Source organism: Oryctolagus cuniculus, chromosome 10 (assembly GCF_051225735.1).
Source record: "Oryctolagus cuniculus isolate XC-2025 breed Fujian yellow rabbit chromosome 10, ASM5122573v1, whole genome shotgun sequence".
NCBI lineage: Eukaryota > Metazoa > Chordata > Mammalia > Lagomorpha > Leporidae > Oryctolagus > Oryctolagus cuniculus.
This window is the reverse complement of record NC_142876.1, coordinates 124,977,989-125,002,750: the sequence shown is the minus strand read 5'-3', so window position 1 is coordinate 125,002,750 and position 24,762 is coordinate 124,977,989. Positions and strand designations below refer to the sequence as shown.

General features: G+C 54.6%; 1 protein-coding gene across 33 annotated transcripts in view; it reads left to right on the top strand.

Annotated features, from left to right (window-relative positions):
- CNTN4 (contactin 4) overlaps positions 1-24,762 on the top strand; it is a 730,703-nt gene that overhangs the window by 118,103 nt on the left and 587,838 nt on the right. For 27 of the 33 annotated variants that reach the window (XM_089305698.1, XM_051831894.3, XM_089305704.1 and 24 more), the window contains one exon: positions 19,757-19,855. The exons of 5 other annotated variants lie outside the window; for them this stretch is intronic. The gene's annotated coding sequence lies outside the window, so the exon portion shown is untranslated. Of the gene's footprint in view, positions 1-18,634; positions 18,659-19,756; positions 19,856-24,762 lie in introns of those variants that run through there. One more of the 33 variants, XM_089305702.1, reaches the window with a different exon arrangement.

Sequence of the window (24,762 nt, the reverse complement as noted above, 5' to 3'; positions counted from 1 at the left end):
GAAGGGCCGAGACCACCTGGAGGGTACTGGGTCCTGGCAGGACTTTGTGAGTTCCGGGCTGCGTCCAAGGGGAGCTTCTCAGGCCCCTCACACACACGCAGGCTGATTTCTGACTTCCTGCCGAACAGGACCTTAACCGAGGGACAAGGCCAAGCCACACACACTGGCCTTGAGCAGGGCAGGCTTAGCGGACGGAGGTGTGGCTCCTGCTGGGAACCTCCAGGCTTTTTCTGCCTGCTTAGTGCAGTACCATAAATGTAATTGTCATTATTTGAATTGGCCAAGGTACTTCAGATTGTTGGTGGAAAATGGAATTAAAAGAGCACCTTATTTTAAACAGTTTTTAAAATCCAGGCATATGCTGGGTCTTCAAAAAAGCTCATGAAAAGTACCTATGATGAAAAACGCATGCATGAATATAAAAATTTTTTGCACCAAAATAAGCTTACCTTTCATTGTATTCTCCACAGACTTTGACGTGCCCTCCTATATATGAGATCTGTGGGGCGCAGTGTGCCAGTGCCATGCGTGCTAGGATTGTGGGATGATCACGTCACGTTCGCTTTTCTACTCCGCAGCCCTTTCAACAAAGCAGCAATGGTGTGGACGCCTCCTGCAGCACTTCCCGCTGTCTGCCGGGAGCTGAGGGGTTGGTCTGACTTCCTCTCTAGTTTAAATCAACAAATAAGCCTTTGAAGAAACTGAAGACGTGGATCTTTTCGTTTTCCCCCTTTTAGAAACTTGTGGGTGCTGAACCAACAGTGTTTCCCCTGGGGTCTGGTTGCTGTCCTGTAAAGGCCGTGCTGACCTTGTTGTTCTAGTTTTGGGCTCAGGAAAAATCTAGACTGTTCCTTCAGAAATGCAGCGTGAGCCATGCTTCGGCACCAGTGGGACATGGAACAGACACGGACACGCTCCCCAGATACCATGTTCTCCTTGGCTGACCCTGTTCTCTGCGTCTCACATGTACGGGGTCGGGCTGGGCAGCAGGCGTCAGGAATGCTTTGGGGGATGCCCTCAGCTTGGCCGCACCGAGGGCCGCAGTCACACATCACAGGCCACACTCTGCCGAGGAGCAGGTACCGTCCTGTGTATGTGACCACGAGAGGCCTGGAGGAAAGGGAAGGGCGTGGGGGCCACGGAGGGGGGGTCCACAGGGCTGAGGGACCTCAGAGAACGGGCAGGGGCAGCGGGGAAGTGGACAGCGGCACAGTGGTTCCTGGCGCTCAGTCTGCAGCGAGCGAGGAGGAGGCTGTGGGGAGACCATGGGGTGTTTGGTGAAGGGGGGCTGATGTAGGGGTTTTCCGTTTGTCCACTTTCTGTGACTGTGACAAAATACCAGAGGCTGCGTCATTTATGAGAGAAAGAAGTTCTGTTTGACTTGTGATTCTGATGCCTGGGCGTGGCCCTTGGCAAGGCCTGACCCCAGTCACCTCGCAGAGGCGGGAGCAGATGCACGGGGAGAGGTCGCCTGTGCGAGACGGAGAGACGAGCGGCCAGGCTGCTCTGCGTCCTTGTGACTGCACAGTGCACAGGGTAGGACTCACTCCCCCAGTGCCGTGTTGCCGCGTCTCAGGGACCTGTCACTCCTCAGAACTCCATTCCCTCTCAGCATCGTGACGTGAGGACCAGGACTCAGAGGAGCTCGATGGGGACGACCCACACCGAGGGTGCGGCAGACTCGTGGGGCGGTTAAAGAATGCCAGCCTTCTCCTGTGGGCCGGAGCTGGTGCTGTGGACAGACAGGTGTGGCCGGAGACCCCGTGGTCCAGACAGAGGGTGGACTGGCTGCTTAGCAGGGCGGGAAGGGAAGCTGTGTGTGCCCTGCTCCCCCGGCACGTGGGCTGGTTGAATCTTGGCGGTGCTGTTCCCTGCTAGCATTGGCGTGGCCTTGGCATAGCATGACCTGTGCCGGGTGCAGTCCCGTGGAGCTGGACGTCTCTTTGATGCATCCACGGTAGTTGGCTGTGTGGCTGTGGAAGTGAGGAGAGAAAGTGGGGGGACGAAGTGCAGGAGTCGCAGGTGTGTGAATTCAGAAATGCCTTACAGCCGCGCCACCATCCTGTTGGAGCTTAGATTCAGGAGGGTTTGGGGAAACTGAGGACTGGATAAGAGAAGTATCTGTGAAGCTTGGGTTGCCCTCAGAGCACTTGAGCTTTTGGTCAGTGTTACACAGTCCGTCGTTCCTGGTTTAAAATCGGGGCAGTGAGGGAGTGCTGTTTGAATGTCGTGTGTAAGGACTGGATATTCGCTGTTGCTCTTTATAATCTTAAAAAACGTGTCCCTTAATCTGAAAGGACATGGAGTTTTACTTGCGTGTGGCCACCTAGCAGACTGACTTACTTGAACACGCAGAGGAACTGTGGGAAGTCTGGGGAGATGGAGTCAGTGAGCGAGTTTTGGGGTGGGCACTGTGGTGCAGCGGATGCTACCCTTGGATGCTGGTGTCCCACATCGCAGTGCCAGTTCCTGGAGCCAGGCGCTCTGCGCCCATCCAGCTTCCTGCCGGTGTGCCCGTGAAAGCAGCAGAAGACAGCCCCACGTGCCTGGGTCCCTACTACCCACGTGGGAGACCTAGGAGGAGTTCTTGGCTCTTGGCTTCGGATTGGGCCAGCTCCAGCTGTTGGGGACATTTGGGGAATAAAGCAGCAGAATGGAAGATTCTCTCTCTCACCCTCTCTCTCCACCATTTAAATAACTCTCTTAAAATAAGAGAGAAGAGTATGTTTATTTTGGTGCATACATGTTGAAATCCACGCAGGTTTTCCAAATACTCGTTTCCCGTGAGCTTTTGGAGAACCGGCGGATGACAGCATCAATGTCTCTGGCTGATTCCAGATACCTGGATGTCAGCCAGGCTTAGGCTTTTTGACAGATTGACTGTGACAGTTTCCTGCCCTCAGGCTACAAACTGATGCGATCAGGGCCTCGGAAGCTCAGCTGGAAACCTTCTAACTTAGCTCACCTTTACCACCTTTCTCTGAAACCAGGAGAACCCTGGAATGAAGGTGAAAGTAGCAAAAGCCTAGATTGGGCTTCACAGAGCACAATATGCTGAAATCATTTCTTTATTGTCGGTCATATGCAGTTGAACTTGGGAGGAATCATCTCTCTGGTGGAATGTACAATGTTACTTAAGTAAGTAAATATGTGTGTGAGATAGCAAACAGAAACATGTACTGTCTTCTAGGAGTTGGACAAAATTTTTGACTACTGATACTCTGACTACTTTACCTTATGAATTATGGAGTTAATTTATAGCTATATATTACACAAAGTTTATATACAGAGAGCAATAGCAATGGATTTTTTTTTAAAAAAAATTGAGAGGTAGAGTGATAGAGAGACAGAGAGAGCGGTCTTCCATCTGCTGATTCACTCCTAGATGAACCCAACATCTGGAGCTGAGCTGATCTGAAGCCAGGAGCCAGGAGCTTCTTCTAGGTCTCCCTTGTGGGTGCAGGAGCCCAAGCACTTGGTCCATCATCTTCTACTGCTTTCCCAGGTCATAGCAGAGAGCTGGATTGGAAGTGGAGCAACCTGGACACAAACCGGTGCCCATATGGGATGCTGTACACCACAGTCAGAGGCTTAGCCTACTATGCCATAGTGCTGGACCCTTCAAAGATTTTTTTATTTATTTGAGAAGCAGAGTTACAGACGGAGTGGGAGAGAAAGAGAGAAAGGTCTTCCATTTGCTGAATCACTCCCCAAATGGCTGCAATGGCCATAGTTGGGCCAATCCTAAGCCAGGAGCCAGAAGCTTCATCCTGGTCTCCCACACGGGGCTTAAGCACTTGGGCCATCTTGTACTGCTTTCCCAGGCCATTAGCAGGGAGCTGGATCAGAAATGGAACAGCTGGGACAAGAACCGATGCCCATATGGGATGCCAGCATGGCTTTACCCGCTACACCACAATGCCAGCCCCCTAAGATTGTAGATTTTTTGAAGTAGGAAACTTAGCTAAGTACCTGAAGTTGATTATCTGCATTGCTAAATATAACGTGCGGTATGTTTAATAGTTTTTCTTCGGCTGTTGATTTGCTTGTTGATCTTTGGTGTTTTTGTGTGAATGCTGTAATTTTGCTCTGTTCAGTGCTAATAGTACCAAAGTGTACATGTTGGAACCTAACTTGCTGCTGTAACGTTATTTTATGTTGTCGCATTGAGTGATCGGTCGGCTCTGCTCTCTAGAGAAGTTCTCAGTAGTCATCGTCTTCAGTGTTCAGACTCACCCCTGCTTGGTGCAAGCTCTCTGTTGCTGGGTTAGTGCACTGACGCCCACTGGAGAATCTCCGTTTGCTTGCATCTTTGAGCGGTTTGTACCTTGGCGATTCTGTCCTGATCAGCTGGTTTGGATTTGGCTACCCAATTGCAGATAATCCTGTGGCATTGCAGAATTTAATTGAGCGCAGGATCCTCAGGCTTAAAGGAGGATTACCGACCGTTCTGGGAGGGCGGGTCCCTCAGTGGAGAAATAGTGCTGCCCCGAGGCCTGTGAGCCACCGCACACAGGGGCCAGGCCAGGGGGCTCCCAGCGAGGGGAGGGGTCGTCTGGCCACTTTGCCGGCTGGCTGGGGGCTGCGGGCTTCAGTGCTGGTCTTACCCCCCGGGCAGCAACCTGGCGGCTCCTCCTCCCCACAGAGCCGTCCTGCCCTCTCCCTCCCAGTGAGCCTCTGTCCCCTGGGTGCAGGGAGCGGCAGGTGCTGTTGGGGACTGACTGTGGTCTCTGTGCTCACCCAGGAGGCCTTCCTGAGCCCTTCCCCCTGGTGTGGACGCTCAGGGTCAGGTCCTTCTGCCGTCACCCATTTTCCAAGAACTCTTCCCGGCCTCCTCTGCTCAAGGTCGCGCTTATCTGGTTCCTGTCTGCACAGGAGGGGCATTAAGAGATCTGTTTTCCCAGCGTTTCCTCTCCTAGGTTTGAATTATTCACTGGGTTCTGCAGTCCTCAGAGGAAGGAGTGTTATCTGGGATGCTAATCTCAGTGGTTTGGGGTGAAATGAGAGAGATGCTGCAGTGAGTTTCCGTCTAGATGGGGAGTCCGATGCCCTTTTGTGGGGTCGTTGGAAAACCTCCATTGATTGCCCATTGTCTTACAGGGCGGTGTTGCAGATACAAAAAATGTGGGGTTTTTTTCCTTTCCATTACCCTTTCTTGATTAGGAAACTAAAATTTATCTGAAATGGGGACTTAGGGACAGATCTGTGTGCCTGGGGCACTGGGCGTGTTCTGTCCACGAACCACCCAGGCAGGCCCAGGGCTGGGACCCCAGGCACACCCAGGAGCCAGGCCACCGGCCCCTGCCTCTCCCAGACCTGCAGCCTGATTCTGATGTGCTACCATTTAATTATTTGTGTAAACCTAAAAAATGCCAGTTGAAGGTGAAAAATGGTGGGCTAATGCCAGCTTTAGATGGCCCACCCAACATATGGGAGCTTAGGTATTGCATGGTGTAGGGGGAAACATCTAACTCACGCACGAACACGGTGCTGACACACATCAAGCTCACCGAGACAGGAGCATCATTTACAAATACAGTCATCGCGAGTGGCAGATCTGAAAACTGTATTTTAAATATTTGTAAGGCCAGTGGGAATAAAGTGTGCTCTACATATCTTTCTTCTCTTGACAAGAAATGTGCTTTCCTGTGTTTTATCAGATAAATCACAGGCATCCCGCTTTGAAATCAAGTTCATTGTGTTCCTTGCAATCACTCCGTAGCTGTTGAATATTTGCGGTGAGTTTTAATGACTAATGAAGTGCTGCTTGATTGTATGCCATTAGGAAAAATATCTTTTTATGGCAAAGGGCGGTTTTCGGTGTGGTGCTGACAAAGGCAGCGTGCGCATGTGTTTGTCTCCTTCAAAAGAATGCAAATCAGTGTGTTCGGATTTTAGGGGAAATATTTTTAAATAAACAATTAACATAATGGGCATTCTTTCTGTGTCACTTGTTGAAGTTAGATGCACGTGTAATGGGAGCACCTCCGTGTGCTGATTTTCCAAGGCCAGCAAACTCTCCGTTGGAAAAGTTGTTTTAACGTCCCGATCGCCCTGGGAGTTAATTCTGTCTGCCGTCATGCTGCAGTTTGCCATGCCTGGTGCACAGTGACTGCTGACCTGCTGATCCGCGGTGCGTCCCTTGGTCCTGCCCTGGCCTCCGACCCCCAGCTCCTCTGAGTTCTTAGGCCCCAGCCTCTTGGCCCCTGGCCACGTCCCTGGGGTGAGCCCCGGAGCGCACCTTTGCTCATTCAGTTCTCTTTGTGCAGGGTGTCCCGTCCGGAGTTCGGTGTAGTTCCTGCCCCTGCATTCCTGGCCGCCCCCTGGAGGCCGTGCCGCCGCTGGTCCTTCCACGCCGTCTTTTCCACCCACCCCTCAGTGCCGTCGCCCAGGGACCTGCACCTCTGCCCTGAGGTTGTGCTGTGGCAGGGATGGCGCTTTTCCCGGCAGAGTGGTTTTGTTGGGTTGAATTCTTTTCTGAAGTTAGAGTGAGGCAGCGGATGAGCTTTTCCCTCTTGGGTGGGACAGTCAGCTCCGCCTCTCCCCTTCCACAGCCTGTCCTGCTCTCTGCCCCGTCTCAGGCTGTCTGTCACTGAACTCCGAACACAGTTCTTCACCATTGACCAAGACGGGGAAAGCGGTGCCCGCACCTGTCTCCGTGGTCTTAGCTCAGCGACTCTGGGACATACTTGCCGGTGTGGGGAGAACTCAGTCACTCACACTGGAGTTCGTGGATGGTTGCTCTTTGTGGAGGACCAGGAGCAAATCTTTGACAGAAGACGCGAGATGATGGGGGTTTCCTGGGAGTGTTCTCCCTTGGCCTCTTTGGCGTCTGTGTTGCTGTCGGTGGTGGCACTGGTGACACCCACAGCGGCGTCCTGTGGTGCTGACGTCCCAGTTGACCGTGTGTATTTGTGGACGGCAGGGGTGACTTGTTTTTTTAAAGGTTTATTTATTATTTGAAAGAGTAACACAGAGAAAGAGGAGAGACAGAGAGAGAGAGAGAGAGGTAGGTCTTCCATCAGATGGTTCATTCCCCAATTGACCGCAATGGCTGGAGTTGCACTGATCCGAAGCCAGGAGCCAGGAGCTTCTTCCGGATCTCCCATGCGGGTGCAGGGGCCCAAGCACTTGGGCCATCTTGTACTGCTTTCCCAGGCCATAGCAGAGAGCTGGATCAGAAATGGAGCAGCCAGGTCTCGAACTGTCACCCATATGGGATGCCAGCGCTTCAGGCCAGGGCGTTAACCCATTGCACCACAGCGCCGGCCCCTGGGGTGACTTATGTTGTTCGGATTTGGCTACAGCTGTGTGTTAAGAACTATCTGGTACTTCAAATCTGCTTGTAAAATCTTGGCTCTTTTATTGAATGTTAGTGTGATCTTTCATGCCTAAGACCTTTCTGCATGATTTGAAAATGTAGTTCCGTGTGTGATCTAGAATGTCACTGAATATTTCAGGGGGACCGTGGGAAACTGTGGAAGGACCCATATCCCCCCATCTTCCTTCTCTCACAGCAGACTGACTGTGGCCCAGGTTCCTGGGAGAACCGCAGGTCTCACCGCGCCGCTGCTCCCTGTCCCGAGGAGGGGGCTGGGTCAGCCGGCGAGCACCACCAGAGAGCAGCCTTGAGGTCAGCGGCTGTGCATCCCAGGAGGAGGCCAAAGTCCAGCCCTGTGCTAGCCCGAGATAACCCGGCGGGGGGTGCACAGAGGGTGAGAGAGCTTCGCAGAGGCTGCCTCCGGCCCCTTCTCCAGGCTCGAGCTGTCCCCCTGCTGTAGGAAGCTCCCGAGCCAGAACCCTGATGAACGCGGACGAATCACAGACTGGGTTCTGCTCCGTTCTGCTCGGGTGTCCGTCCCTGCCTCCTGTCTTCCTGTAAGTTCCTCTTTTCACTTCTTACTCTTCCTTTCCTTTGTTCTCTCCTCCTCCCTTTCATCTGTACGTCCGTGTGTCCACCTACCCAGGCAGATCGTCTTTCTTCTGTGTGAATTTCCTTCTCTTGGCTCCTAGGGAGTTGGTGTTCTGAGCAGGAAGTTGAGACCCTGTCTAACGCACAGAAAAGTTGATAAGGGAATTCCTTAAAGCACGTACATAACTCCTTGGATTGATAGGAAGATGCAAAACAGAAGGGATTCATTAGGAAGAACAGGCCATTGAAAACGTAAGCTTAAAGCAGAGATTATTTTTAGCATCAACTCTAATGACTTCCTGCGGATTGCAGGGTGCAGATACGCATGGGTATGCCCCACGAGCGTGGTTCAAATCTGCAGTGGTCAGAGGGTCGTCCTGTGCCCTGCTGAGTGTGTGTCACTGGGTGTGTGTCAGACACGGGTAAAGAGGACTTGGGCTGCGACCGCAGTTGCTCACTCCACTGCAGGTGCAGCGTCCACGCCGCCATGAGCTCAGGGCAGAGGGACTCTCCCGGCACGCAGCGGTGCACAGAGCAGGGTACTCACAGGGATCCCCCACGTCGGCGGCGATGTCCAGGGCTGTGATTGCAGCCTTCCGTCACCGGATCCTTCTGCTGGGTCTCTGGGCCTCTCGCTAAGTCGCTGTGCAAACCCCGGGCTGCGCTCCCCCTGCCTCCATGCTCTGCCGTGTGTGCTGCCTGCCATGCTACGCAGCCCCCTTCTCCCTCCAGGAAGCTGATGCTCTCCCCCGAAACCTGGGGAGCTCGCGTTTCCTTTTGAGATCTGCCTCTGTCCGGGTCCTCTCTGAAGCCGTCCGCGACCCGGGGGTCATGCTGACTTCAGTTTCTGACCACAGGCCCTTGCTCTCAGCAAACGACCAGTGCACCGTGATACTCCTGTCTTCTCTCTCTCTGTCCGGGGAGGAGCCATCACATCCATTTTGATGGAGCCGGTTTCTGGGCATGCAGACGGGGTATATTGAGGGTTAATGCTGTTGATGACGCCAGAATGAGCAGAATGGGGTGGATGAGCCGCAGAGTGTGGAAAGTGAGGCAGACATGGTTTCTCAAAAACAAAGGCACGGTGACAGCTCTGAGGGACCCTGGCACGTTCGCCTTACTCCCGTAGGGTTTGGAGGGCAGAGGGCGCCCTTGTGACTTTCCCGGGTTCTCCCGTGTCGTCTTGCCCAGGGATCTGAGTTTCCGTGCTCGTGCAGTACACGGGGTCTTCAGAAACTTGATGGAAAAACTGTCCAGGAAAAAAATAACAACTGTGCATGCATTTCAAAACTTTGTTGCTCCAAAATGAACTTTACTTCCGTCTCCCATGGGCTTCCTGAAGCACTGTCGTATGTGCTTGTGGCTGGAGACAGAGTCGGAAGCGGGCGGCTTCCTGGTGAGCAGGCAGGCCCTATCCCGGCGTCACCCGGCTGCTGTGCCGTGCCCCCGTCTGCTCTCCGAGCTCTCAGAACCGTGTTGATGACACACGCTTGCCGGGAGCTTCGCCGTCCAGTTTGGCCGGCACTGAGCGCAAGTGGCTCCTGGATCTGCAGCCACGTTTCCAAGTGGGCACGTGCTGTGATCGCGAAATGAGCGTCAGGTTTCCAGATACGAAAAAGAAAGAGTGTAGTGTGCATCACCAGCGTTTTACTCAAGTGGTCTCTCTCTGTGGGCATATCGGGCTGAATGAACTACATTACTAGGCATGATTCCGTTCCCTTCTTTTTGCTTTGTTAATACTACTAGAAAATTTCAGATTGCTTGTAGGTCTCGCCTAATATTTCTGTTGGGCGGTGCTGATTTAGAAAGAGGAAATGAATGCAATCGAGAAAATGAAGAGATTAAACAAAGGAAAAATAAAAGCGAGTATACGGTGAGGGTGGCACTTGAGGAGAGACGGAAGCTGCAGAGGGCAGGAGAGGCGTGGGCCGCGTGCGCTGGGCAGGGTGTGGACCCTGGATCTGAAAACTGCCCTGGAGTGATGACGATAAATCAGAGCCACTAACGAAGAGTCCTCCCAGCATGCAAACAACCGACTACGGTCGTTTCTTCAACAAAACATGCCAAAGTAAAATAAATTGGGAAATGTGTGATATTTGTCCACCTTCCATCCTGCGTGCTCTTCACGTGGCGTACCCTGAGGGCTGCTGCAGCTGCAACTAGAAGCCACCCCCTCCCCCCATCATGGTGGTGGCCAGTGCTGCGGGCGGCAGGTTTCTGGAGGTCCTGGCCAAATGGAAGGCAGACTCAGAGTGGTTCCTAACGGAGTAGGAGGGGCCAAGGTGGACCCCAGGTGTCAGGGACTTCAGGCGGCAGAGACGCGTCAGAGCAGCTCGGCCAGGACTTCCCCAGGGGCACTCTGCCAGGGTGGTTCTGGCCGTGGGAAGAGGAGCAGCCGGCAGGTTGGGGACCGCGGCACGGAGGTTCCCGGGCAGTGCTCAGGGGTTTTCCGAGTGCCCGCGGCTCCAAGGGGGCCTTTCCTGCTGTAATTGATTCCCAGCGGCTCACGCCATGCTGGGGTGGAGGTAGCAGTTCCCAGAATGCACGTTGCCGTGGAGGAGACAGCAGTGTGGTCACTGAGTCTCAGCGCTTGTGTCTTTGGAACTCTGACCCTTTTGATGTAAAACACTCACTGGGTGCATGTGTTGTTCTTTCTAGAGAAAAAGTGAAATTTCAAATCGAACCTAGTGTTTTGCTCACTGAGTCTCACTGGTCCTAGGCTACGAGCAATTGCACACATCATAAGTTGTCTGTGCCTGTGCCTCTCTCTGATTTTACCAGTCACTTCGTAAGTTGCAGTTGCAACGAAGCTTTTAGGGGAATTAGCCTTTTCTCCCTAGCGCTTCCTCCAACTTGGTCAGCAGCGAGTGGACGGACATGCAGGGGGTGGGGCACGGGCTGGGAGTGCCTTCTCTCTCACCCTGCCCAGCGCTCTGGGCCAAAATTCCTCCTCCAGGTTAGCCTTGCACAACGCCTGTGGTCCTAACCATTTCCGTCAGGCACACACAGGGTTCCTAACCCTATCCTCTGCTAGGATTCTGTCTCGGGTCGTTTCCTTTGCGTTTATTTGCACCCCATGGACGTCGTCAGCCTGCAAGCAGCTCTCCTCCCTGATGGTCGACCTTCCGCGGGTGAGATCCAGCGAAGCCCGCAGCAGCGTGCAGTCGCTGACTGACTCATTCAGATCGCCAGCCAGCCGGTATGCCAGCAGTCGTGGGAGTAACAGTGAGAGGATTCACACGTCCCTTATCCTGGGAGCAAACTTGATGGGGAGATTTGCTTTTGTCATCTGTTTTAAAAATTTGTTTTGAATGATGAAGCTGCTGTGTCTGACGTTTGCGTTAAGGAGCTGGCGGGAAGTCGACTTGACTTGGGCCCACGGCTGTTCCGGGGAGGCCCCACTTCAGCGTGGGCTGTGCTCCCAGCATCACTGGGACAGGTGCTCCGTGAATTTGCCACGTGTGTTTGTAGCAGCATAGCATGTGTAGACTATTTCAGGAAACAAAGGTAAACCGCTCTTCATGGTTGCCGGGGAGGAGTGCTGTCCCCGTCAAAGGAGTGAATGACTGCTCAGGTTGAGAAGGAGACGACTCCCTGGGCAGGGACCTCAGCCGTGAAGTGCGCTCCTCCGTGGGTGCCTTGAGGCTCTGTGGAGGGCGCTGGCCCTGGAGCTTCTCTGGGTGCCACGGCAGACATGCGTGTGGACATACAGAGCTGGTGATGCTCCCTGTGGGTGATGGGATGGGGCGGCTCTGGGCTCGCGTGGGGAGGGGCTGCCCCATGCTCTGCCTCCGTGCCGAGTGCCTGTTCTGTGTCCGGAGGCGGGGTTGGGTGGCAGCCCCCCTACCTGGCCGCCATGCACTCATTCCCTCTCTTGATGAAGTCCGTGCCGACGTAGCAACCACAATCCTGGAGCGAGGTCTTCGTCAGCCCTGGCAGACGGCTGCCTGTTCACAAGAAAAACCCAAGCGCGTATTAAATCGTCAAACGCATTGCGTGTTTATGAGATCGGTGGACGCCAGTTTCCACACTGGAGCTCACAACTTCTCTGTGCTGGGGTGGTGTCGTGCGGGGAGGCCGCCTGCTTCCCTGAGAAGGTTAAACTCATCTGTTAATGTGGACTTGAAATGGCTGCCAGGCCGCTGCCTGCCGTGAGTGATGATGATGATGATGGATGACGATAGGTTTCAAATCAGTTTTGCAGGGGAAATTGCTATTTTTCCACCCTGGCGGATGCTGTAGTCTGGATTTGGGAATTTCTTGTCATTTTAGGTATCTTTTTTGATTAAAAGGAAATTGCTAAGGACTGCGTTCTCTGATAAAATGGTTCTAAGACCAAGACGCAGGGTGAATGGTTGTAAGCTGCTTCTGTGTGCGCTCCCCAAGTGGCCGCTGCCGTCTGGGCTCTGCGGTGCCACCTCAGCAGGAACTATGTTTCGGGGACACCGGGAATCTCGGGTCTGGCCCACACAGTGCAGGAAGCGTGGCCTGTGGGAGACAGGGTCCTGGCGGCGCCTGGCTGGGGTCTTCAGGCTCACGCCTGCTGCACTGCTCCCCTGCCTGGGTGGCTCTGCCCCACGCAGCTGCACGGCTGTGTGTCTCTGCTCAGGTGCCTTCTCCCCAGGGAAGGTGATGTCCCCACTCCTGCCTGGCCCGTGTCGCCGCCTCCGGCATTGTGTGTTGGTTTGTGTCTCGTGCTGGGCCCACGACGTGGGAGCAGAGGCTGGCCTCGGAACCGAGCACCTGCCCATCGGGGGCACTGTTGTCAGCTGCTGGATGAGTCTCATCTTCACACACGGAGGGCAGAGACAGCTGGGTAACGTTTGGCTGCCCGGCCAAATCCAAGGCCTTGGGTTTGTGTGTGCTCACGAGTGTAGACAGTGCCACCCCGGAGGACATGGCTCCGTGGCGCTGGCTCTTCGTTGGTTCTAAGCCTCATCTCCCGGAGCAGTGGAATCTGATTTGTTTGTGTGGCATCGCTGCTCTGTGCCTGGTGTGGGGCTGTGCAGACGCCGGCGTGGGAAAGCCATTTTAAGAGAAGAACGGAAAACAAAACTTAGCACCCCCCCAACTATTTTTTAAAGGCTGATAACATTTGTATCCGTTGAGTAAACACGATCAATCAAAGCTCTACAAGCTCTCCATGGGCTGCTTCCTTAACAAATATGTTCTGTGCCTCGGCCATTCATCATATCGGGAAGCCTGCATGTTCAGCTTGAGCACTCTCTCAGGTGCACCTGGAAATAGCCACTTGGAGGATTTGTCAGGGGAAAGCTGCTCCAGCAGCAGACGGACACAAATCACCCGCCGGCCAGGCAGTCGGGGTGGGGGTGGGGCAGCCACCAGCCCGGCGTCAGGTTATGGGTGGGAGGAGCCACTGGGAAAAAGCATTCCCTGGACTTGGGCTGCCTAGGGGCTTGCTAACAGCACTGAAAGAAGTCCTGGGCCTGCTGTCTGACATGGACTACTTGGGAAGTTGCAGGACCAGGAAACAAGCGTGGGAAGCTGCCATCCCCAGCCCTGATGAGAGGGACCGCGCAGGGAGGCCATGGGGGACGGGGAAGGGTGAGCAGGGGCTGGAAGCAGGTGGCCGTGGCTAAGTGCACGCAGAGGTGGGCGTTGGCGCTCGTGATCTGGGGCTGGACATAAGCAGGTACTCATGGAAGGAGCAGGTGCACAGGCGCACAAGGCCGACTCATCCACTTCTGCTGTGAGGAAGTGGGGCTGGGCGGGAGCCTCATGGCCACTGCCACCCTCACCTGGGGTTGTGTTTCCAAGCTGTGCGGCGGCAGAGGGATGTGGCTGTCCCACCGAGTCGTGGTCCCGGCTCCAAGCTGCCCTCGGTGTTCTCTTCAAGCGGAACAGAAACACTCCTGCCTTATCCCCTACGTCATGAGGGGTTTTGCTGAAACCTACTTTTAGATTTCATTTCATGATCTTTGCAGAGGGACTCTGAATAATTTTCAGTTCCTGCTTTATCTGGGATGTGTGCCAGAAATTGATTAAAAGCACTGTATGGATTTTAAAATAAGCCAGCTCTTAGCATTTCCTGATCTCTTCCTAGTTTCGTGAGCATGGCTCCAACCTGTCACCTTCAGTGTGGGTTCTGGGTCTCCAGTGGGGACTCCGGTGACCGGCCCTGGTTGCGAGCTTTTCCGTGTGCTTTGTGGCTGGTGGTTGAGGTGGGCACTTGGCTGCTGGGGGAGCAGAGATGTGCTGTCTCTCTAGCGGGTGGTCTGGGAGAAATGGGGGAGGCAGGGTCCCCCACAGCCAGAATAGCTTGTCAGTGGGAGACTGGGACTGGCACACAGCTCACCTGTGTCCCGGCCTCAGCGCCATCTCTCCCAGGAGAGCAGAATGGGATGCTGAGAAATGTGGGCCCAGTGGCTCAGCAGTAGCAGATTCAATTGCAGCTGTCGTCTGTGTCAGCACATTGCCCCGTACGCCCCTGCTTCTTTGTGTCGTCACGGGAATCTGAAGACTGAGGAGAAAACAAATGGAGAGGCCTCGGCCCAGTGCCTGGCAGGGGCTTGGCCATTTCCAACGGCTGCTGCGAGTACTCCTTTCATCTTACCGTGGGCCTGGGCTTCGAGCCATCAGCATTCACCGTCTTGCAAGTCCCTGGGCCCTGGGTCCTCCGTGCAGGGTCTCACCAACCAGGCACAGAAGTCCACTGGCCAGGTCAGGATCTGGGGGTGCTTCCAGGGTCCCTCGGCTGTGGGCAGCCTGGGAGCCCGGCTGTTACTTGCCTGGTCTACCTTGCATGGCCCACAGCAAGCTATAACAGGTCCAGTTAACAATTGGTAAGAGGAGCCCAGGCACCTCAGAGGTCAAGTATTTGCTCTGGGGCTGTGGATTCAGTCCACTGACATTGTAGCCCCAAAGGATTACTTAGCCGTGATGGGCAGGTGGAGGCGCGCCCTACAGGCCTGGTCCTGTGATCAGTGCTGCTGTAGATTCAGAGCCACAGAGGGGCCTTGGCCAGAAGACGGGAAGGCGGGGGAGTCCGGCCTGCCTGTGCTTCTGCTCTGCGCCCGCCCTGCTCTGTGGGTTCTTAAGCAGCGGGGACGGGAGTGCTGCGATGTGATTTAACGCTCGTCGGAACACATCTGCGGTCTCCCCCATCGCAGTGACTTGCGGCCGAGAGTGGTGCAGCCTGATCTTTGAAGGCTGATTCAGAATTACCTGGTGTTTTTTTTTGAAGATTGATCTATTTATGTGCAAGACAGCATGATGGTGGAAGGCGGAGAGGGGAGGGAGGAAGTGAGAGAGCAAGTGAGACGTCTTCCATCCACTGATTCACTCCCCACGTGGCCACAACAGCCAAGGCTGGAGCAGGCCACAGCCAGGAGCCTGGGGTCTCCCACGTGGGTGCAGGGGCACAAGCACTTGGGCCGTCTTCTGCTGCTTTCCCAGGCTCGTTAGCAGGGAGCTGGATCAGAAGCCGGGCGGCCGGGCCTCGCACCTGCGCTGTGACGTGAGATGCGGGTGTCACGCGTGGGGCTTTAACCCAGCACCCGACAAAGGCAGCCCCTCAAAGTTCTCAGTGCTGCAGGGAGGCAAGCCCCACGGTTTCCTGTGCACTCTGCACCGTGGGTTCTATCAGAAAACAGACTTGCTCCTGCTTTCCAGCGTAGTGTTTGTCGTCATCTTGTCCTGCCAGCTGAAGCTTTGTGAGGGGCCCTGCTGTGGCTGTGCTTGGGACAGCGGCATCCCTCAGGGGCCCTGCTTGGACTCCTGGCTGCCCCACTTCCCTTCCACCCCCTGTGAGCTCCTGGGAGGGCATCGGATGGTGGCCCAAGTACTTGACCCCCTTTCTCCTTGTGGGAGATGCAGACGGTGTTCCTGGCCCCTGCCGTCACAGCCATTTGGGGAGTGAACCAGCGGATGAAAAATATTTTTGTCTCTACCTCTCTCTCTGTAGCTCTGACTTTCAAATCAATAAAACTTTATAAAGGAAAGCTTTTAAAGCTGTTTTTTACCTCCTGGAGGTTATTATATTTTCAAAACCACGGCAGACAGTATTTGCACAGCACAGTGAAGGACCACATATGTAGCCACCGTACGGTTACTTTCAACAATATAAATGGCTATTCAGGTAATTTATGGTTGGAAGTACATTCCTGCAGTCTAGAATCGCTAGTTTGCCTTTTCCCCATCCAGCTGAACTTGGTCAAGGTGACTCGGGAATCCCCGGTCCCAGCTGTGACACTGAGTGCTTGGTCTGTTTGCCAGCATTTTTGACTGCTACCTGCTGCCATATTCTTCTGTGCGTTAGAAGAAGTAGTGACTTAATTTCAGACAGAAGTAGCACTATGTTCTTGTTTTAAAGATTTAATTATTTGAAAGTAGAAGTTCTGCAGAGAGAGAAGGAGAGACAGAGACAGAGAGAGAGAGAGAGAGAGAGATCTTCCATCTGCTGGTTCATTCCCCAGTTGGCCACAGTGGCTGGATCCAAAGCCAGGAACCAGGAGCTTCCTTCAGGTCTCCCACATGGGTGCAGGGACCCAATGACTTGGGCCATCTTCTACAGCTTTCCCAGGCCATAGCAGAGAGCTGGATCGGAAACGGAGCACCTGGAACTCAAACTGGCGTCCATATGGGATGCTGGCACTGCAGGCAGCAGCTTTATCCGCTATGCCACAGTGCCGGCCCCGCCCTATATGATTCTAAATATATTTTATAGGGTTTGATGGTGTAACCTTTTAGAGAACTAGGATGAGTTGTGCAAAAGCACAAAAACTTTATGAAATGATTTATATTTTGCTAATTTTAGCATCTCCACTGTACTTCAATAAATGTACTGCTAGAGAGCTCTGCTCACTCGTTCTTGTTTAATTAAATTATTTTCTTTGAACAGAGTACCTCTTCCTACTACTAATTTCCTCCTTAATGAAATCGGTTTGATCATATGTGCCATTTCTTACTAATTTAGTACTTTCAATTATTTCTGCATATTTGAGATGTGACTTTCTGCTACTTTAGGAAGTTTCCTTGAATAGTGCTAGAGATTGTCTCGTGTCTTCTGTCGCTGGGAGTATTGGGACTTCTGCTTGCTGATCAGTGAGAAGCAGACCTCGGGGTTGTAGAGGAAGAGTTGTACTTGGGGGTGAGTTGCTGCTTACGCAGACCCTCACCTGCTACCCGCCGGCTCCTGTGGCTGCACCTCTCTCCCTCGTGCCCGTGCACCTGCACCTCTTCAGGTTAGCGGCTCCGAGCTGCCCGGTTCCCCAGCCCGGGGTTCAGTGATTCCGCCCACACAGCCTGCCTCTCAGGTCATTTCTGGAAACCCTCATCCTTCACTGCACAGACAATTGGAACTGGCGTCTTCTGTCTTAGCCTGAGCTCCTGACCTTTCTGTATTCGTATTTGTTATTTGTGTATTATTTATGTATTGATTTGCTCATTTCCTGCATTGAAGTATGACTGGCACAGGCAGAAGCTGCTCCTGGCTTGGGGCTGCCGTTTCCCCGGTGCTTTGCTGTGCTCCCCTCCGAGAGATTTTTATTTTAACAAAGGACACGCACAGAGCATGGAGCGCACCGGGCACTGTGGTGTTACTGTTTTCCATTGATGGTTTCACTTAGTCCTTGCTACTGTGTGCGGCCCAGGCACTGTTGTCTAAGGAAGGAGGGGGAGACGTGGGATGAGGACTGCACCAAGCCCTGGTCAGCTGCCCGGTGAGTTCACTCTCTGCATCTCAGGTTGGGGACCTCCGGACCGGGCTCCAGTGCCCCTGCCCTGCCTCTCCCTCCCCAGCGTCCTCCTGGGTTCAGGCCAGACCTGTACTCTTGTGCAGGTGCTCAGGGGCCTCCTCCCACGTCGGGGCACCTGTGGGCACGATCCAGGTATCCCCCAGACAACGGACGCAGGGAGAAGAGCCTGTGCTCTCTGCCTGTCCCATAAACGGCAATGAACTCTGCAGACGAGGAGCTGTTTGTGGGGATTCTTGCTCAGCTGTGCCCCTGTTCCAAGCCGGAGAAGTTAGGATTGGGGTGCAGATGCTGCAGGCCATGGCTGAGAGCCCATGCCACTGAGGGTGTGGCAGAGTGCGGTCCTCAGCCAGCGCCTTGTCCCCTCCCCTGCATGGTGGGCGCTGCTGGCAGACCCCTCTCTGCTCTCCTCCTCTGCTTTGCTGTGTAGCAGCCACTGTTTGGGGGACTTTCTTACTTTCAAGCTTTTTTAGTTTTGGGTATGGAGTATCCCATTAGTTTCCAGAGGTCGCTGACATCTTGCATTATTTTATGAAATATGCGTTGAGGCAAGACGCTTGGCCGGAGATCCAGGTTGTTGTGTGATCTGCGTGGGCCTCCTGTTCTGGGAGAGACGAGGGCAGCCATCCTGTGCTTTCTGCCCTGCTGTGTAGCCCCTGGGCAGCCGGGGCTGCTCGTCTTCAGCACAGGTGCACTTTGGGCGGGCATTGACTTCCTGGTGCAGGGAGGATGAGCAGGTACCTTGGCCTCTGAGTCCCCAGGCCTGACGGCCAAACACATCCCCGGGGGGTGCAAAGTGGTCCCTGGTTGAGAACCCGTCGGTCAAATTAAGAGAAGGAGCGCTGAGCGGGTTGTGCGGCTCCTAACCCTGTCTCCACAACAGGGACCCTGACAGATCGCTGCGGTGTGCGAGGCAGGGCGTGGAAGAGGACACGGTGTGGGGGGATGCGGGCCACAGCTGGCCGCTCCCTGCAGCCGCAGAGCCCTCTCTCTCCAGGACTCCCGCTCTGGTTCTCTGCGTGGTTCCCAGCAGGTACTGAATAGGACATTGCTTGTGAACAGGACTTCCCATCACAGATCGAAGTTTTCATTTCTTGGTGAAATATTCTGCAGCATATCCCCTACCATATGATGAATAATTAAAACTAAATTACGCTTGTCAAAATAAATGAACACAACACATTTGGAGAAGGAAACAGCTCTAATTTCCCCCGTGCTGCGGGTCGTACGCTATTGTTATTTATGGCGGCTCCGTGCCGGAGTTACCGTTCTGTTAGAGCTTCATAAACGCTCGGTCTGTTCTGCTGAACCAAGACCGTGGGAGGGCCCGTGAAACCTACAGGGAACCCGGCGAGTCTGGAGGGAGGGTCCAGGCGCCGTGGAGCCGGGTGTGTCCGTGCGCTGGCCGTGGGCCTGCTGTCTGCGGATGCCCACGCAGGACAGGTCCTCCGCTGGCCGTGGCGGGAGTCAGAGGACACGCTTCTTCCTCCTCCAGCACTTTCTGCTCGCCTCCCTGGAGTGGAAGCCTGGCTGTGTGCACCCGGTGCCCGCCGCAGAGCTGGGCTCCAGAGCCGCTCAGAGCCTGTGGCCTGAGGCAGGCTGGCCTCCCGGTGGCCCAGCACTGCCCGCTGATGTAGCGGTTGGCTAGAGGCCAGGTCAGCTGCGGTCGGTCTGTGTCCTTGTTGTCACTGTCACAGTTGCTGAGTCGGCCTCAGCGTCTGTGTGTTTCTTTCTGCACCGCGAGTCCCAAGCACACTGGGGTCCGTGCGCGACTCCCACGCTCCCGTCCTCAGCGCCTTTGCCACTTGCCTCGTGGATCACCTTGTCCCTGCGGGGGGCCAGTGCCCAGGGGCCGGGCCTCTCTCTCTGATGGGAGAAGCGTGCTCTTGTCCCCCAGCCCGAGCCAGCGTTCTCTGTCTCGTCCCCTGCGTCTCCCTTCAGTTGAGCTGTGCTTGTCTGCACCGCAGATTCTGCTTACCGAGAACTCGCCCCAGGTGGGAGCCGAGAGGCCTGGCGGCTTCCGCTCTTTCTGTCCCGTCTGCAGCACCACTTGTTCCCTGGAGAATTGTCCCTTTCGTTCCTGTCCCCCGTTCTGCAGAACTCAGCTCAAAGTGCTCTCTTTGCTTCGCAGCCACTGGCCGGTGCGGACGCTCCCAAGGCTGAGGCTCTGCCAGGACCCCCGCGATGTCTGTGCACCGTGGTCTCAGGGAACCCGAGCCCTCGTGCTGAGGTAAGGCCGCAGTCGTCCTGGACAGTGTCCGGGACCTCGCCCTTGTCCTGCCCCGCGTGCCGCTGTTCCTTCCTCCGCAAAGTGAGAATTTTCTCCACTGCCGTCGCCTGCCAGGAGGGTTTGCCGGGTTCGCGGTGTGAGCTAGCAGACGTGAGATGTGTCTGAGATCCCATTTGTCTCCGTGCACACGGGCGCCCCTGTCCGAGCTGTTCCTGATGGTTCTAACCCGTCACACCCAAGGTAGCTTGAATCACCACCTCTCCCCACTCTGCGTCACGTAGGGCCCGACGTGGCTGCCGGGCTGAGAAAATGCATCACAGCACATGCTAAGGGGACCTGGGCTCATTTTTCTCTTTCACTTAAGCACTGAGGAGCGCGATCCGAAGCTGCTCCTGGCTCTGCGGTGTCAGGGGCTGGCCCGTGGCAGATGGAGCCTTCGTGGCAGGGCCGCGTGGTGAGCAGCAGCGAGGGGCATGGCACAGGCTGTGCACCTGCCCTGTTGTGTCTGGGTGTCCACCTGTGGGAAGGCTGGGGGTTAAACGGTCCCCTGCTGATGTGTCTGCCATACGGGGAGGGAGAATGGGGAGCTTGTCCCCAACAGACACCAGCTGTAGCATATTCGGCCATATTTGAGAAAACAGTGTTGCTGATGAGACTGCAAACCACGTGTGGCCAGGGTCTGTGTGCAATCCCCTCATCTGCTCTGGACTCGAGGGCTGCCCCTGCCCCTGGGAGCTGCGTGCTGTCTCTGCAGGGGCACTCCTGGTGTTGCTGTGCCTCAGATGTTTCCCGGCCCTGGACTCTTGCGGGAAGGACAGCAGGAGGCCTCCAGGAGCAGGGCGGAGTCGGCGGGGGGCAGGGATGCACAATGCCTGCCACCTCTGTAGAGCGGCGCTGGGCTTGGCCTGGGGCTTTCGTGTAAAAGCAGAATACGGTGGGCGCTCACTGCTGAAACCAACGACAGAATTGCAGAAGTTGTTTTCATTGCTTTTCCAACACACTCTGTTATCACTGCATTGTAAAGGAAACCAAATGAGCAGTTCAGTGCATTTATCGCGTGGATGTGTCTTGTCTCGAAGAAACAAACGCGGCGCCTGGGGCTTCCTTTCAGTGTGGTCAGGCGCTGCGGAGGAGCGACCTCTGCCTGGGTGGAGCAGATAGCATTCAGCGCCTCTGCTGGCTCCTCGCCCACAGGAGGCGTGGCGCCCGGTCTCCCAGGTCTCCCCCTGAAAGCCGCGTTTCCTGCGGTGCGGCCGCCTCTGGCTGCATGAATCACTGGCTTCCCTTTGAGGTGGCCTGCGTGTGGCTGGGAAGGAGGCAGCAGCAGCCCCTCTCCTTAGAGGAAGAGGGCCATTTCAACGAGCCACTTTCTTTCCCAACAAAGAAATTCAGGCTGCGGACAAATCAGCAGTTTCACAGCTGGTCTGTGGAACCCTGGAATGATGCATAGGAATCAAGGCACGAGAGATTCACTTGGTATGAAAGCAATGTTTGGGCTGCATCCCAGTTCCTAATAGGATATTGTTCTGCCCCCACCTGTCGTGTCTGTCACGTGGCAGTCACATCGCTGTGACTCCTGCGCTGCCTAAGGTGACAGTTTGAGAGCCCAGAGTTGGAGGGTAGGGCGTGGTGTTTCAAGTCATCTGCTCTTCTGACTTGTCCCGTTCTCGTCTTTTTCAGTGTAGAATTTTCTTTGATGTTTTAAGATTTATTTTATTTATTTGAAAGACAGAGTTAACAAAGGGATGGAGAGACAGAGAGGTCTTCCATGCGCTGGTTCACTCCCCAAATGGCTGTAATGGCCAGAGCTGATCTGATCTGAAGCCAGGAGCTTCTTCCAGGTTTCCCATGTGGGTGCAGGGCCCCAAATACTTGGAACAATGTCCTACTGCTTTCCCAGGTGCATTAGCAGGGAGCTGGATTGGAAGTGGAGCAGGTGGGACTTGAACCAGTGCCCAAGGGGCTGCTGGCACTTAGGCCGGAGTGGGGGGGTGGCGCTTTAACTCACTGCACTACAGTACCCGCCCCTGATGTTTGCTTTTGCATTAATATGTAATAATTGTCCATACCCACAGGGGTAGTGTAATGTTTTTGTAGATACGTGCAATGTATAGAGACGAAATTCCGATAGTTTTCCCGGCTCTTTAACTTTTCCTGATGTTCGGAACCGTCCTGCTCTTCTTCAGTTCTGTGTAAACCTGGTGGTAGCCTGTTGTGGACCAGGCCCCTCTGTGCTGTGCAACACCAGCACACACCTCTTCTGTCTCGCGGTGTCTGGTACCCGTCATGCAACCTTCCTCTCTCTGCTGCCCGTCCCGGCTCCTGGTGGCTCCTGTTCTCTCTTACACCTGATGTCCTGCAGCCGCTTCCCTCTTTCTTTATGCTGAATGTCCATTGTGTCTATGCACCACGGTTTCTTCAACTGTGCTCCCAGCGTGGACACTGTGGTTGGATCTGCACCAGGGCGGTTGGGAGCAGCATTGCGATTCTCCTGACCACGGTGACTCCCTATAGAACATTCTTCAGCAGACACCTGCACACACCTGCGCCTCCTCAGAAAATCCACGCACTTTGTGTGAGCCTGAGCCTTTCTCGTGTTCAATGAAAAATTGACACTTGGCTGGTCTGGCTTCTGATGCCAGAGGGGACCAAGGCTATCTGTGTATAAGGGATGTAAGGACTTCCTCTGTATCCTGTGGGGTGGGTGGGGGGGGTGAGTAGGGCTCTCGTTCCCGACACAGCAGCGCTGGTTCCAAAGGGCTGCTTAGGGCTTGACTTTAGAAAGGATAGGCTGTGAGGGCAAGAAGGGGTTCCAACCAGAAGTGTGACGTGTCTACTGCTCCATCTCTGCTCCTGGGCGTGAGACAGCAGTCAGGTGTACACTCACACAGTCCTCCCAGGACCGAGGTTAGGGTCACACAGTCCTCCTGAGACACAGGTGTCAAGTCAAAGGGTGCTTCCAGGACACAGGTGTGCAAGGTCACGTAGTCCTCCTGGACACACGTGAGGGTCACACAGTCCTCCTGGACACAGGTGAGGGTCACATAGTCCTCCTGGACACAGGTGCTGGTCACACAGTCCTCCTGGACACAGGTGAGGGTCACACAGTCCTCCTGGACACAGGTGAGGCTCACCCAGTCCTCCTGGACACAGGTGAGGGTCACACAGTCCTCCTGGACACAGGTGAGGCTCACACAGTCCTCCTGGACACAGGTGAGGCTCACCCAGTCCTCCTGGACACAGGTGAGGGTCACAGAGTCCTCCTGGACACAGGTGAGGGTCACAGAGTCCTCCTGGACACAGGTGCAGGGTCATCAGTCCTGGGACACAGGTGCAGGGTCATAGAATTCTCCCGTGACACAGGTATGCGAGGTCACACAGTCCTCCTGGGGCACAAGTGCAGGTCACACAGTCCCCCTAGGACACAGGTGTGCAGGGTCACACAGTCCATCTGAGAGGTACAGGTTCCTGGCCAAGCCTCGGCTGTAATTGGAGAGGCTGGGGTGCCCTTCCTTCTCCCAGTCTGCTTTCATATGAGGATATAACCAGTGCATCTATGATGGGTGAGCATTAGAGATTCACCCCTCTTTTTTAAGTTGGAATACAGGTTTCAGATTATTTAGTGTGCCTGTGAGTGTCAGTGCACCCTCATTTAGAATGAGAGCCTGAGTAATTTCCAGTCCAGAGATGTCTCACCTTCGTGCTGCCACTGAACGTCCAGCTCGTTGGGATTCGCTTCCTCCATTCTAGCACCTGTTGCGCGTAGGAACTCGGTGAAGGCAGGGTGAGCTGTCCCTCAGTGCGGTCCTGGCGTCTGTAGGTACGTTTGCTGCGTGGGTTAAATCCTAGTCATCTGAGAGAGGAAGACAGAGGCTCCCGGAGAACATCACCTCCTCCGTCACAGGTCTGGCAGTTCCCTCGCCTCCTTTATCAGTCACTTTCCTAAAGGAAAGAAACTTGTGTAGGACGCAGGAGACAGGACCCTTGGAGAATTCTTCCCTTTGACGCCTGCGTTTGGGCTGCTGGGAGCTGTGGGAGCCTGTGCTCCACTGTGTGTGTGTGGCAGGGCAATCAGGCAGTTGCTTCTTGGTGGATACACAGGTCCCCTCACCGGCACACGAGGGGGCTGGGAGCTCTGGGGGACTGTCATCCATCACCGGGGAGGCGTGGGTCCCCGGCCTGAAGCACTCCCTGCGCTGCCCCGTGAGAGAGCCGGGTTTCCTTGAGAAGTCTCCCAGCTGGGCGCCGCGTGTGGCTGTGTCCCCCAAACCTGCAGAGTTGGCGAAGCCGTGCCCTTCAAAGGCGTTGGAGGAATCATCACTCAAAGGGCTTTGTTTAATCAATGATTATTTCGGTGGTGATTGCACACATTCACTGCATTAAATTTAATCAGGATGCTTCTGGCGTGTGGGTGGCAAGCTTACTGATTAATTCATTTATATTCTTGCAATAAGACGCGCTCTCCTGGATACATTCGGCGGGATGCATCCCAGCGTGTCTCCATGGCGCCTGTCCATGGTCCCAGGGCCCACAGGCACCGCACTTACTCTGCCTGTACGGGCTCCTCAGTGCCGTCCGCCGAGGCTGTGCCCACTCACTGGGCCCCTGGAGAGCGAGGGTCGCCGAGCAGCTGTTTCTGACTGCGGAGTCTGCCTCACGTCGACACCTGAGATGCTAACTAGACCGTTTTTTTATAGTCCAGGTTTGCCTGATGTTAATTAGGAAAAAATAGGTTAGAAGGTTCCAAAACAGTCTTTCCAAATGTGTGTGAGTCTAAATTTGTAATCATCAAAGAATTTTCTAATAATGAAAAATGTTATTAAATCATTATAATCCAAGGGTAGGTTTTAGTGCGTACTCTCTTGATTTGGCCTTAACACTTCATGATGTGGAGGTTTTAGAGATTT